Source organism: Coenobita brevimanus, chromosome 1, assembly GCF_032717465.1.
Source record: "Coenobita brevimanus isolate Jiangsu-jjx chromosome 1, ASM3271746v2, whole genome shotgun sequence".
In the NCBI taxonomy this organism is placed as follows: domain Eukaryota; kingdom Metazoa; phylum Arthropoda; class Malacostraca; order Decapoda; family Coenobitidae; genus Coenobita; species Coenobita brevimanus.
This window is the reverse complement of record NC_136954.1, coordinates 59120571-59136658: the sequence shown is the minus strand read 5'-3', so window position 1 is coordinate 59136658 and position 16088 is coordinate 59120571. Positions and strand designations below refer to the sequence as shown.

At 41.9% G+C, this 16088-nt stretch overlaps 1 protein-coding gene and 1 non-coding gene across 2 annotated transcripts in view; both read left to right on the top strand.

Moving 5' to 3' along the window:
- Nucleotides 1–60: 60 nt before the first annotated feature.
- LOC145398860 (uncharacterized) overlaps nucleotides 61–16088 on the top strand; it is a 64525-nt gene continuing 48497 nt past the window's right edge. The window contains exon 1 of the mRNA XM_080271889.1: nucleotides 61–156. The gene's annotated coding sequence lies outside the window, so the exon portion shown is untranslated. The remainder of the gene's footprint in view (nucleotides 157–16088) is intronic.
- On the top strand, nucleotides 1924–2042 carry LOC145418167 (5S ribosomal RNA). The gene has a single exon (XR_013900669.1). It is a non-coding gene; the product is annotated as a 5S ribosomal RNA (ribosomal RNA).

The following is a 16088-nucleotide window of genomic DNA, read 5'->3' as shown; positions in this document are numbered from 1 at the left end:
AAAACATGGCGTAAGAAGGTAAGCGAGATAACTTGATACTGAAGTATTGTGCAAGATGTAGCTGTGTTTTGGTTTCAAAGGCTGAGAGGATAGCTGTTTTCAATGTTTGTGAAAATTAGGCCACATGTAGAACGTCCAGAAGCCCTGTGGCACCAGGTGAGAATAGCTTATCCCTTTTTTCACCAGTGGAGATTGAATACCGTATTTGCCCATCGGAGTGATTGAGATGTATTTAAAAGAGTCAAGTTGTACAATTTTACCAACATTTTAACCACACTTTTGTAACTGTAGCCAATGTCATATCTGTATTTTATACTAGCCACTGGTAATTTTGATGAATAATTTACAGGTTTATGATAGGGTTACCATTTAGAATTTCGGCAATTTTAAGCAGTTTATATACATTTGTGGTAGGTGGTGGCGACCATCATCCACTCACTTGATGTAGTGCTGCCTACTTCTTCCTTAGCCATTATCATTCTTTTTCTGTGCCTGCCCTCCTCTCTTCCTATTTCTCCCATCTTTCGTGTCACTTCTTATTGCTTTTATTTCCTTTACAGGTGGCATTACGTTGAGTGACAAGCCAAATAGTTTCCTGTAAGCCAAGAAACCATTTACAAAGCTGGGTGGTAACCACATAACCAAACCATACGTGCTCCCTATGTGTCAGCAAGTGGGTTGGTGGAGGGTTAGTGCCCCTCCCCGTAAAACAAATAACTAAGTCAAATGGCCACCCCTTACGGGATTATGGCATCTGGCAGTAGGTAGGTAGATAGATAATCATACATTGCAAGTGCACTTTTTAGTACAGTACTGCAACCATTGTTCACTCACTTGACGTAGTGCTGCCTACTTCTTTGCCTTGATCATTCTTTGTGTCTGCTTTCCTCACTTCCTGTTTCTTCCATCTTTCACCACTTGTTGCTCTTTCTTTTTCAGGTGGCCTTGCATTGAGTGACAAACCTAATGGTTTCCTGTAAACCATTTCTTTCTTTTTTTTTTTCAGGAGTATGATGCCAATAATTAGATAATGTTGGAATTTATTTTGGCTAGGAGTGAATTACTTAAATCTAGGGTTAATGGCATCAAGGTAGGTTAATTCCTAAAATAGTTTGTGATTAGCATATTTTGTGGGAAGGTGCCTATTCTGCAAAATTTCCGATGGAAACGGAGTTAAAAAACGAACAGTTCACAGAATGAGCCAAGGGAAAGATGATAGATTTATCAATTCGAGTACGGGCAGAAACGAGAAAATTGCCAGGTTAGTTTTAGTTACATTAGGTCATTTAACTTAGATGCAATAAAAGAATTTAGGAGCTGGACCCCCCCCCCATCTTCTTATTAAGTAATATGTGTACTTAGGGATTTGCAATGGATGCTTATTAAAGAGAAGGTGCTTAGATTTGTGTAAGTTCGGGAATGAGCATTATACAGTAATTTCAGTGTCCTTTAGTTGGGTGTAATTTGAACATATACCTCATTATAGCATTTTGAATTGTGTGACAAGGATCTTCTTGTTGATTTCTATCACAGAAGCTTTGGGTCAGCATTTGACTTTATGGACTTCTGTCTTTCAGCATTTTTCTTTTCTTTTTTGCCACTTTATTTATTTATTTATTTTCTTTTTCCTTGTAGCTGTGGGTTGATTTGATGACTGTAGTTGGAAATGTGTTTCTAGAAGTGAAACAGAACTCATCTAACCAAAGTCAAATCCTGTATAATGTTTATTTTAGACCATAATGCTCTCTTTCCCAGCCCAGTTTGAGTCATTCTATAGCCACGGTACTGTATTATGAATTGACAAGTACAGGTACCGTATTACTTCCCTGTCACTTTCATGCCCAACACACTTAACCATGTAAAAATATAAGATACTGTTTTCAGTGTACCCACCTTGACAGTCATTATCATTTTAGCAAATTGGCCAACGGCCATGCCACGTTGAGTACACCGCTTCCCGTCCGATCAGCGAAGTTAAGCAACGTTGGGTCTGGTTAGTACTTGGATGGGTGACCGCCTGGGAACACCAGATGCTGTTGGCATCCCTACGTGTCAAGTGGGGTTGGTGGAGGATTAGTGCCCCTCCCTGTAAAACAATTAACTCTAAGCCCTTGACCACCCTGTTTGGGATACATGGCGTCTGGCAATGGATGGATGGATGGATGGGTCACTTAATCCCAAGTGTCTTGTGTGCTTCTGATTGGTGGCCCAGCCAGGTGAGTACCCAAACCAGGTGAATAGAGAATGCACTATTTATCCTTGTGCAACAACAGTGGCACACTTCGTTCTGAGTAAAAACACCTTGCCTTCTTCATAATATAAATTAGGTGGGTATAGATGAGAGTACTGGGGTGTGACAAAATACCAAATTGGTGATCATTTATTGAATCTGCATTTTTAATTGGAAAATGTCATTTATATCACCATGTAGGTTCAGACACAATTACCTGAGTCCGGTTAAAATTTTGTTAATTTAATAAAAAATCAGGATTCAAAGCAAAAACATGCTGAAGGTAGCGGAAGTGTTTTGCCGTTAGCATGACAACTTGCCTTCATAGACTTCTAGATTGTATAAATATTGTATTGCTTTAACATGGAAATACTGTATATTTATTTGGACTGGAAATCAATATTTATGCAAAAGAGAAGTCTGTCAAGGTGTGTTTGCGATTACAGGGGAAATACATGCTAACTTCAGTATAGCACATTTTTGCTGTGAATCCTGATTTTTAATTACAGTAAGCATTTTTTTTTTTTTTTTTTTTTTTTTTTTTTTTTACTGGTTTTCAGATAATTAGGTGTGTGTGAACCTGTATGGTGATAGAAATCATATTTTCTTATGAAAAGTGCCAATTTGGTATTTCATTGCACTGAGAGTATTGTAGTTTAGTTTCTAAAGACACATTGGTGATGGAGAGAGACTTTCACATTGTGGCATGGATATAACCAGACAGCTCTGTAACCTGGTTGTACAAACATCTCATCTCCCACCCTCTCTCATAAAAGGGGGATAGTGAACTGGAGGAGGAGAGTACCTTCAACCTACAATCCACTAGGTTCACATCAAGATGTTCCTGGGGCCACAACAGGATCTAACATATTGATAAAATTTCTTCCCTTCATTCTTTCGTCTTACTTCTGCCTGTGGGTGACTCTACACTGAGTGACAAGCCAAATGGTTTCCTGTACACCAGGAAACCATTTTCCGGATGGTAACCATATAACCAGATTTTGGCGCCTGATGGTTTAGTGGGTAATTATGGCACTCCAGTCAGATTGAGCTGGTGAAGGTTTATATCCAAGGTGTGGTTGGGGTTTATTGCTAACGTACTGCCACTCAGGGATGAGTGAGGCTGGTCACTCTCATCTTAAATGTCAGGACCAACTTGCCCAGCCCTGGGCTCCTACACTCCTTGTGGGGCAACATAGGATTTGATGGATGGATGGATATCACTTTGGATTTGGATTGTGTATTAGCTGCCAGTACTGGATGGAAAGATAGCTACTTCAGTTTGTTAGGTAAGTTTATTCTTGAGTGCCAGACTTTTTGATTGGTTGAGAAGAAACAGCTGGGCACTTGGTTATCAGATTGTAGTTACAGGTGTGCCAGTTTCATAAATTACAAAGAAAACATTATGATATGCTGCAACACCATGCACTTCCTTTATTTTATATTCATGTACTACACTATTATTTTAAGAACTTGTTTTCTGCTGAATATTTTACGTTTTGAGATGATAATCATTGCCAGTGTAACTGGTGTATCATGATGCTAATCTTACTGGGTGGCAAGTGGTACTGTTATCACATAATCTTATCAAAATTTAGAATGCCGATCATTTGAAGGGCACATTCTTAGGTGTTCTGCCATAAAAGTAAGATATTTTGCTTGTTCTTTTTGATAAGGAATTTGGATCTTATGGGAAACTAGACTGAAAATCCAACAGAGTCCTTAGAAAAATAGCCTAAACTGTAGGTATGCTAGAGGGCAAAGGTCATCGTTGCAATCCCAGACTCGGCTGAATGTGAACCCAGTGTTCTGTCCAGTTCAGCCTGGAGTTCCAGTGACAGCAATGAAGTTATCTCTTTCAGAGCGCACTGAAAGTATGCATTCCAAGAACTGTGTTATGTTTTCAGTCCAGTTTCTCTTAAAATCCAAATTCCTTATAGGGAAAAATTATGATATTAGGTACCATGTTAGGAATTAAGAAGAGACAGCTTCTTGGATAAGGAAACAGACATAAATAAAAAATATAGTTAGCTATAGTGGACATTGATGTTTCATGTCTCACAGACATGTAAGGATGTGGCCACACTTGCTCGAAACATGATCAGCAAGACAAAAAAGCACCGGGTTAAAGCCTCTACAGTATCCAAGTCTGAACGTTGGATGGACCTCTGAGCCTCCTTTCCACTTGTCAATCACGTGTGTGGAGCAAACAGTTTGCAGGCCACTGGCCTTTGACTTCTTCCTTGCATATTAAAAAAAAAAAGAAAAGGAAAAGTGTGGTTGCACCCTAAAATGGATAATCAGCGGCAACCCAGAGACTGGGTAAGTGGAGGAGGCAGACAGAAAACAAGATGAAATGTGCACATTTTCATGACTGGAATGGAACAGATGAACTGCCATTAATTCAGAAGAGAAAGACTTACACAGAACTGTACAGTAGCTTCCATCTCAGGGTGATGGTGATGGTGATGATTGTCATGTGCTTGTTAATATTGCTTTTGAAGATGAAGACGTACATAAAGCTAACATTATATCTTATGTTTACTATCTTGCGATGTAGTATTTTAATGTTTACCGGTAAGTGTATACTGTACTGAATTATCCTGAAGGCTTCAGGAGATATAGGAGCGGGGTTAGATACTAACTTGATAATATATATGAGTGTGTTGTCCCAGATGTCTGGCCGCAGTGTGCGATTGTAAATGTGGACAGGGGAAAGGTTGATGCCCTGGAAAGAGGAAATTATACAGACATAAAACTTTGGATGAGATAATGAAGGTAATGGAGAAAGTTATAGAAGGAATGAATAGAGAAAATGAATAATGATGAGATGCAGTTTGGGTTTATGCCAGGCATAGGGACCACTGATGCCATATTCATTGTTTGACAGCTTCAGGAAGAATATACAGTATAGGAAAGAAAAGGGATCTGCACCTTGTTTTCGTTGAGTTGGAGAAGGCCTTTGACAGAGTCCCTAGGACAATGAGAAAACTTAGGATCGAGGAGTGGCTGGTTAGAGTTATTATGGCTGTGTATGTAGGTGCTCACACCCAGGTAAGAGTGAATAGAGATTTACATGATGAGTTTTCTGTGAATGTTGGTGTGAATCAGGGGTTGATCTTAAGCCCTTTGTTGTTTATCATGGTGCTTGAAACCCTTTCACATGACTTCAGAAATGGACACCCGTGGGAAATGTTGTAGCCTGTGGTGATAATTCTGTGTTGATTGCAGAGAATGAAAGGGAGGCTGGGGAAAGAGTTAGGAAGTTGAGAGATGGTATGGGGCACAAGGGCCAGGTATTTAGGATTGGAGGCAGTACTGTTAAAGAAGAGGGAGAGTTGTCATGTGTAATTTGCCACAAGGGCATGGGAAGTAATTCCATCTTGTGCAGTGTTTGTGATAATTGAGTGCATAAGAGATGTAATGGTATTAGAGGTAGACTGTGAGATTTCATGTATGTGGTGTGTCGGAGAGAGCGTGTGAGGATCGTCGGGCATGAAAGGATTGATCTTGCTGGTTAGTCTAGTGTATGGAAGAGTTTTGTTATTTGGGAGACCTGTTATGTGCTGGAGGTGGGGCAGGAGCTAGCTCTGTGGTTAGAGTAAGGAGTAGTTAGAAGATCAGGGAGCTGTTGCCTCTCCTGACATTTAGAGAGCCCTCCCTCCATGCTAAGGGACCTTTGTACATGGCATGTATTAGGAGTGTAATGCTGTATGGTAGTGAGATGTGGGCAGCAAAGCAAGAGGATATTCACAGGCTTAGATGCACAGAATTGACAGTGATTAGGTGAATGTGCAGTGTATCCTTGAATATGAGGCCTGGGGGGCTAGGTTACGATGGAAGAGTTAAGAGGCAGGATGGGACTGGAGTGTATTGGTGTTGTGATGAGGAGAGGTAGGTTGAGATGGTTTGGGCATGTGGAGAGGATGGAGTATGACAATTGGGTACAGAAAGTGAGAAGTGTTAACATTAGGGGTAGTGTTGTGAGAGGTAGACTTAAAAAGATCATGGACGAGGTCATTGAGTGTGACCTCAGGGGTAAGGGATTGAATAGGGAGGCTGCCAGAGATTGAGCAGCACGGAGGGCTGCCATTAAGTGACCAAGGCCAATGCATGCAGGCATGTTGGAGCCATTATAAATGAAACGAAACAGAACAGGAATGTAATCACTTAAGCAGTGTAGGTGTTTTGAGAAGGAAACTGTTTGGCTTGTGCATTTTATATATATATATGTGTGTATATATATATATATATATATATATATATATATACACACACACAACCTTTGGTTATCACGGGTTCTGCTGTAGCATATCTGGCTATCACACCTATATAAAAAACTACCCAAATACCTTTATCACGCCCTAAATGCCTGTTATCGCTCACCAGAAATGTTCGAAAATTTAATAAAGGCCGGTCTCCGGTGCTCCGCCCAACCAATAAAAGATTCACTTCATGATTGGTCGTCTGATGTCAGCACCAGCCAAGCGCTGATTGGCCGCCCAACCAAGTCTCGCGCCTGCCAAACCATTTAAGTGCGCGCCCTCAGACCGTGAACAGTAACCTTTTTTGTGATATGACCATGGCCAATGTACCCCGTCCCTGTTCCCCTACCATTACCCAATGTAATGCTGCGGTACCCGGCAGGGAAATAAAGAAGAGGAAGAACCGAAGCTATGCGGATAAACTGGAAATAGTGAAACTTATAGACAATGGTAGACCAAGGGAAGTGTGGCGAAGAAATATAACATCAGTGAATCAACTGTGAGGGGAATGCTCATTTTTAGACTATGTTAATACTGTATGTGGTACAAAAAGAGTGTCTGAGGGGTAAATATTGAGGTCATGGCACCAGTTAGAATAATTACCATAAGTTCTTCAATTCGGCTATCACATTTTCGGTTATAGCGCAGCCGTAGCGGGACCAATTGGGTGTGATAGCTGAGGGTTGAGTGTGTACATATATATATATATATATACTGTATATATATATATATATATATATATATATATATATATATATATATATATATATATATATATATATATATATATATATATATATATATATATATAGTATATATATATATACAGTATATATATATATATATATATATATATATACAGTATATATATATATCTATCTATCTATCTATCTATATACCTAGGCTGCTTCCCCCAAGGAAAGGGAGGTAGCCGAGACAGGATGACTCACTCTCCATTTACTCATCCATTCAAACACATTCATTCGCATCTTAGCCCCAAAGGGGAGAACGGACAGATCCTCACCGCACCACACCGCACAAGGGTCAACTGGGCAATGCAATCAGTGACATCCGCAGCAGGGCCCGACAGCAGAACTGGTTTACCCCTGCCACATCATAACAGACCCATCCCCTTACCCGCACCTGACCTGACTAGCTGATCAGACCAAATGCGGGAGAATATCCCCTCAGGGCTGCGTCATCACTTATTCATTTACAATTTCTCTCCATTTATTTCTGTCACGCACAGCCACTCTTCCTTGCTCAACAGACATCCCTCTCGCATCCAGCGCTCTCTTCACACTGTCCATCCATCCTATTCGTGGTCTTCCTCTCAGCCTTACACCTCTCACATCAGATCTAGTTATCTTTTTCACCAATCGCTCATTATCCATTCTCTCCATATGCCCAAACCATTGCAACACCCTCTGCTCAACTCTGCCAGCCATCTCCCGAACAACTCCAGTTCTCCTTCGCACTTCATCATTTCGCACCCGATCCATACGCGTCACTCCACACATACTCCTCAGACATCTCATCTCCATTACATTCAAACTTTTCCTCTCTGCTACACCCATATTCCATGTTTCAGCCCCATATAATGCAGTCGGTACCACAACACCCTCATACAGCCTTCTCTTTACATCCATTCTAAGCGAACGACATTTAAACACTTTTTCATTCACTCCCAGCACCTTTCCTACTTCATTTATTCTAAACTTCACTTCTGCATCTATTCTTCCATCCACAGCAACATGTGACCCTAGATATTTAAAACAATCTACCTCCTCAAGCAACTCACCATTCAAAACTATATTCATCCCCCTACCATCTATCAACCTCGTACACTTCATCACTTTACTCTTATTCTCATTTACTTTCAATTTCCTCCTTTCACACACCCTTCCAAACTCCTCTACCAACTGTCTCAATCTCTCCTCTGAATCAGTCACCAGTGCAGTATCATCTGCAAACAGCAGCTGCTTCAGATTCCACTCTCCTCCATCAACATTTACCAGACTCAGACCACCTAAAACTCTTGCATTCACCTCCCTTACAACACCATCCATGTAAATATTAAACAACCAAGGCGACATCACACATCCCTGTCGCAGCCCCACTCTCACGGGAAACCAATCACTCACAGCATTTCCCACTCTTACACACGCTCTACTTCGTTTTCGTTTTCGTTTTTAAAGGCTCCAACATGCTTGCATGTGTCGGCCTTGGTCACCTAATGGCGGCTCTCCATGCTGCACGATCCATTGCAGCCTCCCTGTTCAGTCCCTTAACCCTAAGGTCACACTGAATGACCTCGTCCCATGTCTTTCTCGGTCTACCCCTCATAACCCCACCCCCAATATTAACACTTCTCACCTTCCTCACCCAACTATCATCCCCCATCCTCTCCACATGTCCAAACCACCTCAATCTACCTCTCCTCATCACAACACCAATACACTCCAGTCCCATCCTACCTCTCAACTCTTCCATTGTAAACCCAGCCCCTCCAGGCCTTGGACGCAGGGACGCACTGCACATCCACCTAATCATTGTCATTTCTGTACGTCTGAGCCGGCGAATGTCTTCCTCCTTCACTGCCCAGGTCTCACTGCCATACAGCATTACACTCCTAACACACGCTGCATACAAAGACCCCTTAGCACGTAGGGAGAGCCCCCTCAATGTCAGGAGAGGCAAGAGCTCCCTGAACTTCTTCCAACCACTTCTCACCCTAGCCACAGAGCTAGCTCCAGCCCCACCTCCAGCACACAACATGTCTCCTAAATAACAAAACTCTTCCACACACTCAAGAGATTCACCAGCAAGTTCAATTCTTTCACGTCTGACGATCTCCACCTGCTCACCCCGGCACGCCGTACACATAAAATCAGCATTATCTCGCAGTCTACCTCTGATACCACTACATCTCTTATGCACCCATTTATCACACACACCGCACAAGATGGAATTACTTCCCACGCCCTTGTGGCAAACTGCACATGGCCACTCTCCCTCGTCTTTGACAGTACCGCCACCAACCCTAGATATCATCACTTTTGTTTTATCTGCATTTACCCTTAAACCCTTTTGCCCCATACCATCTCTCCACTTCCTAAACCTTTCCTCCGCCTCCCTTTCATTCTCTGCAATCAACACCAAATCATCAGCATACAACAACTCCCACGGGAGTCCGTTTCTAAAGTCACGTGAAAGGGCTTCAAGTACCATGATAAACAACATGGGACTCAAGACTGACCCCTGATGCACACCAACATTCACGGAAAACTCATCACTCAAATCTCCATTCACTCTCACCTGGGTGTGAGCACCCACATACATGGCCATAACCACCCTAACCAGCCACTCCTCCAAGCCAAGCTTTCTCATTGCCCACTTCACCACCTCTCTAGGGACTCTGTCAAAGGCCTTTTCCAAATCAACAAAAACAAAATAAAGATCCCTTCTCCTACCAATATATTTTTCCTGAAGCTGTCGAACAATGAATATGGCATCAGCGGTCCCCCTACCTGGCATAAACCCAAACTGCATCTCATCAATATTCACTCTTTCTCTAATCATACCTTCTAAAACTCTCTCCATTACCTTCATTATCTGATCTAAAAGCTTTATACCTCTATAATTCCCTCTTTCCAGGGCATCACCCTTCCCTTTATACACATTTACAATTACACCCTTCCAAACTATTTACATAAAAACTTTTCACCCCTTTTAGTAACCTACCATCAAGTCCATACAATCTTAAAACAGTCCACAAAGCCTCCCTATCAATTCTATCATACGCTTTCTCTAAATCCATAAATGCCCAAAACACATCCTTGCCTTTCGCTAAATACTTTTCACACACTTGTCTCACAGCAAACACCTGATCAACGCATCCCCTCCCTCTCCTAAAGCCACACTGCTCATCACTAATCACTCCCTCTGTACCCTCTCTAACTCTCATAATTAACACTCTACCATACACCTTACCTACAACACTCAACAGACTTATACCCCTAAAGCTAGTACATTCATACTTATCACCCTTGCCTTTATACAACGGGACCACACAAGCACTTGCCCAGTCAAGGCACCATACCTTTCTCAAAGCACACATTCAACAATCTTACTAACCGGTCAACAATAGTCACTCCACCACCCTTCAGGCATTCCACAGCACACCCATCCATACCTGCAGCTTTCCCTGTTTTCATCTCCTTTACTGCCTTCTCCACTTCCTCCTTCGTGATCAAGGAATCATTCAACTCTCCCAACTCATTTATACCTTGCACCCTTCCATCCGCCACAATCTCAGCCACCCTTTCCTCCTCTACATTTAACAATCTTTCAAAATACTCTGCCCATCTCTTCCTTACTGCATCCATCTCAATTAACATCCTTCCATCCTCTGATTTTACTCGTTCTTCCTTCCCAGACTCTCCCTTTCGCACCCTTTTCACCTCCTTCCAAAACATTTTCTTATTCTGCTGAAAATTCTCTGTCAGCCGCCTACCCCACCTCTCATCTGCTGCCACTTTAGCATCACGCACAGCCCTTCTCGCTCTATTCCTCTTCTCCTTATACCTTTCATATGACATCTCATCCTTCCTCTGCAGCCACACTTCATATGCACGTCTCTTCTCAGCCACAGCCATACTTACTTCCTCGCACCACCATTCACTTCCTTTTCTTACACCACCACCCACATGTCTCACACCACACACCTCTTCTGCATGCCCCACCACAGCACTCTTAAACAACTGCCATTCCTCCTCCACGCTGCCATTTTCCCGATCTTTCACTGCGTTCCACTCATCTTTCAATTTCTCCTGATACTCTATCTTTTTCTCTCTTTTATCCAACTCACTCACTTTCAAAACCTCCCTGCCACACCTAACCCTCCTAGCTCTCATCCATCTCTTTCCTACTCTTAACTTTCCCTCCACCAGGTAGTGGTCAGACATACCTCCACCCTCCCCTCTCAGAACTCTCACATCCAACAATCTTCCTATTACATTCCTAGACACAACCACATAGTCCATCAAGGCTCTATCAACAACCCTTCCACCCTCCTGTCTCACCCATGTATACTTATAAATATCTTTCTTCTCAAACAGCGTATTCCCAATCACCATCTCTCGCTCAACACACATCGCTATCATTCGTTCCCCATTTTCATTTCTTCCAGGCACACCATGCATACCAACTACACCTTCAACTGCTACATTTCCCACTCTAGCATTCAGATCTCCCATCATTACCACATTCACATTCGCTTCAAAACTCTGCAGACACTCATCAACATCATTCCAGAAAGACTCCCTCTCTTGTTCATCCCTTTCACTACCAGGCCCATATGCACTCACAAACACCCACAACTCACGTTCAAATTTCGCTTTCACCCACATCAGTCTCGATGACACCTCCTTCCATTCAATCACACATTGCTGAACTTCCGGACTCACTAACAAGGCCACACCTTCTCTTGCCCTTCCTCTATCAACACCTGACAATCTTCCATTCACACTTCCAAACATAGATTCCCCCTTCCCTTTCATCTTCGTTTCACTCAAAGCTAACACATCCAACTTTCTTCTCACAAACATTCTCCCAATCTCCTCCCTTTTAGCCTCAATCGTACTACATCCACACACATTCATAGACCCCATCTTCAGGGTACGAGGATAACTCCATCCCCCATCCCTTTCTCTGGCCTGTCTCTTTTTAGGAACTACAAAACAGAGGAGGGGGTCGCTAGTCCCCTCACCCCGCCCCTTTTAGTCGCCTTTTACGACACGCAGGGAATACGGTGGCAGTATTCTTCCTAACACAACCTGGCCGCAGAGTAGTAGTACCACCCCATAGTTCGGCCAGGTTGTGTCCCCCCCGCCAGTATATATATATATATATATATATATATATATATATATATAAATACAGTATATATATATATATATATATATATATATATATATGTATGTATATATATATATATATATATATATATATATATATATATATATTTGTGTGTGTGTGTGTGTGTGTGTGTGTATAAATAAAAGAGCGGCGTTGTTTGTTTGTCCTTCAATCACACCTAGACCAAGGGCAAGAGATCCTCAGACCCATATATATTCTGAATCAGGGTGATCCATGGATGGTGGTAGGGGGTTCAAAATTCAGATCTGGGTCATTTGAGGGCACCGGTAGAGTGTTCGCCTTTTTAGCCCGGGCAATACTGGGTACTGTTGCAGCCAAATTTTTGGCATGGAGACTCACATGACCTCCAGTTCAGACATAGTCTATTTGAGGTTTACCTCCGTAGTCATTTGAGGTCACCGTTAATAGTAAACATGCGTGTACAAATACTGTAAGTTAGTCTGCAAAAACTGAAATACAAGGTTCCTGGTCCACTTATAATGCCTCTTCAAAAGCATAAGAGATACATGGTCTTTCTGGAGTAGAAAGAAAGATTGAACAACAACAAATAGGATTAGAGTGTTTGCCTTTTTGGCCTGGGCAATGCCGAGTACCCCTGCCAGTAATATATACAGTATATATATACAGTATATATATTTGTATGTGTGTGTGTGTACAGCATATATATATCTATCTATCTATCTATCTATTGCCAGACGTCTCAATCCCATTTGGGGTGACCACAAACAAATCGCCTCCAAGTCGCCCTGTCCCCAGCCATTTCACTGCCCTGCTCCCAACTCACACCCCCCTCTCTCATATACCTCTCCACCCCATCCCTCTATCTCATCCTCGGCCTCCCCCTCCCTCTTCCCCCCTCCACCTAACTCACATACATTCTCTTCATCAGTCTTTCACTGTCCATCCTCTCCACATGGCCAAACCACCTCAGTGTGTTCCTCATAACGCTTCCTATCACATCCACATCCACACCACAACGCTCCTTTATATCCTCATTCGTCAGCCTGTCTCTCCATGTGACTCCACAGGCTCCTCGTAAATAACTCATTTCCACTGCTCTCACTCTTGACTTCTGTCCTTTCAGCAAGGTCCAAGCTTCACTTCCATACGTTAGAGTTGGTATCACAATACTGTCATGTAGTAGCTTTTTCACTTCCATGCCCACATCCCTGTTTCTTATCACTGCTTTCAAGGAACCAGCAATCATTCTTCCCTGCTGTACCCTTTCAAGCACTTCACCCTCTAAACTTCCATCTTTACTCATCACATTATCCAAGTACTTAAACACACTCACATTTTCCATTTCCTCCTCATCCAACCTCACTGTACATTCACTGACTTCACTTCTCTTGAAGACCATAACTTTACCCTTCCCAACATTCACCTTTATATTCCATTTCTTACACTCACTTCCAGACTCATCCACCAAGTCTTGCAGCTCCCCTTCGTCTTCACCTAATGACACAGTATCATCTGCAAACAACAGTACAGGGAGTTTCCAAACACTGCCCTCTCTCACTAGGGCCACTCCAATATCCGCTACCCCACCTTGTATCTCCTGTATAACCCCATCCATATACAGATTGAACAGCCATGGAGACATGACACATCCTTGTTTCAATCCAACCAAATAGAAAAATTCACTCAATTCACTATCCACACGCACTGCAGCCTTAGCACCCTCGTACATACTCTTCACAGTCTTCAGCAACTTCCCACCTACTCCATATATTCTAAATGCATTCCACAGTCCTTGTCAATCCATCCTATCATATGCTTTCTCCAAATTCATGAAGGCTGCATACAACTTCTTTTCCTTCTGTAGAAACTTTTCCACTAAAGATCTAAGAATTAATATCTGATTTACACAACCTCTTCCCATCTTAAAACCTCCCTGTTCCTCTCCAACTAATTCCTCTGTTATTTCCCTAACTGTCAATAAGTGTTCTACCATATACTTTTCCTGTTACAGAAAAAAGACAACTTCTCCTATTATATATATATATATATATATATATATATATATATATATATATATATATATATATATATATATATATATATATATATATATATATATATATATATATATATATATATATATATATATATATATATATATGTATATTATATATCAAGATACAGACTCAAGATACAAATAAGATGGAGTAATGGAAGAAGGGAAGGACGGGAAGAAGGAGTATTTGCAAGGAGAGGAGAAAGGTTACAAGAGGATGAGAAAAAGACAGAGTATAAGAGAGAAGTGGAGGAACGATTGGGCAAATATGAATTGGAGCAGATGGGGGACGTGGAAGGTGTGTGCAGGATAATCACAAGAAATATGTGCAGCATGTGATGTGGTGTGTGGGATGAAGAGGAGACGGAGGGGGGTGTAAGGAACAGCGTGGTGGAATGAAGAGGTGGGACAGGCTATGGCACAAAAGAAGAAAGCATACAATGAATGGATGAGAAATAGGAGCGCAGAAGTTGAGAGGCGGAAGAGAGAGTTACATGTAGAAAGAAAGAGAGAGTTAAAAAGATTAGTAAGAGAAAGTAAGAAGAGAATGGATGAGGAATTTGAAAGGAATTTGAGTGTAAAGTGGAGGGACTGTAAGAAAATGTTCTGGAAAGAGGTGAAGAGAGTAAGACAGGGTGGAAGTGAAGTTAGCAGTGAAGTGAAAGATAAAAATGGTAGATTACTAGTGGAGAAGGGAGAAAAAGTGAGCAGATTGAGAGAACACTTTAAGGAATTGTTGAACATAGAGGATGAAAGTGTTGCGAGTGTAAGTGGCTGGGGAATGGCTGGGAGAAGGAGGGAGGTGAGAAGACAGGAAGAAATCAGTAGGATAGAAGTTGTGGAAGCAATGAAGAAAGTTAAGTTGGGGAAAACCCCAGGAATTGATGGAGTGTGTGGTGAAATATTGAAGCATGGGGGAGAGATAGTAGTAGAGTGGATGTGGAAGATGTGCAGATTGGCTTGGTAGGAAGGTAGAATTCCGTAGGATTGGAAGTCAGGTATAATTGTTCCCTTGTAGAAAGGAAAAGGGGAAAAAGAAGTGTGTGGTAATCATAGGGGCATTTGTCTTCTTAGTATACAGTAATAGGAAAAGTGTATGGTAGGATACTTATTGACAGAGATGGGGAAATAACAGAGGAATTAGTTGGAGAAGAACAGGGAGGCTTTAGGAAGGGAAGAGGTTGTGTAGATCAGATATTCATTCTTAGATCTTTAGTGGAAAAGTTTCTAGAGAAGGGAAAGAAGTTGTATGCAGCTTCCTTGGATTTGGAGAAAGCATATGACAGGGTGGATAGACAAGGATTGTGGAAAGTATTAAGAATATATGGAGTATAATGGGAAGTTGTTGAATGTTGTGAAGAGTATGTATGATGGTGCTAAGGCTGCAGTGCGTGTGGATGGTGAACTGTGTGAATTTTTCTCTTTGAAGGTTGGGTTGAAACAGGGATGTGTCATGTCTCCAAGGTTGTTCAATCTGTACATGGATGGGGTAATAAAAGAGGTACAAGGTAGGGTAGTGGATGTTGGAGTGGCCCTGGTGAGAGAGGATAGTGTTTGGAAACTCCCTGTACTGTTGTTTGCAGATGATACTGCGTTGTTGAGTGAAGACGAAGGAGAGCTGCAAGGCTTGGTGGAT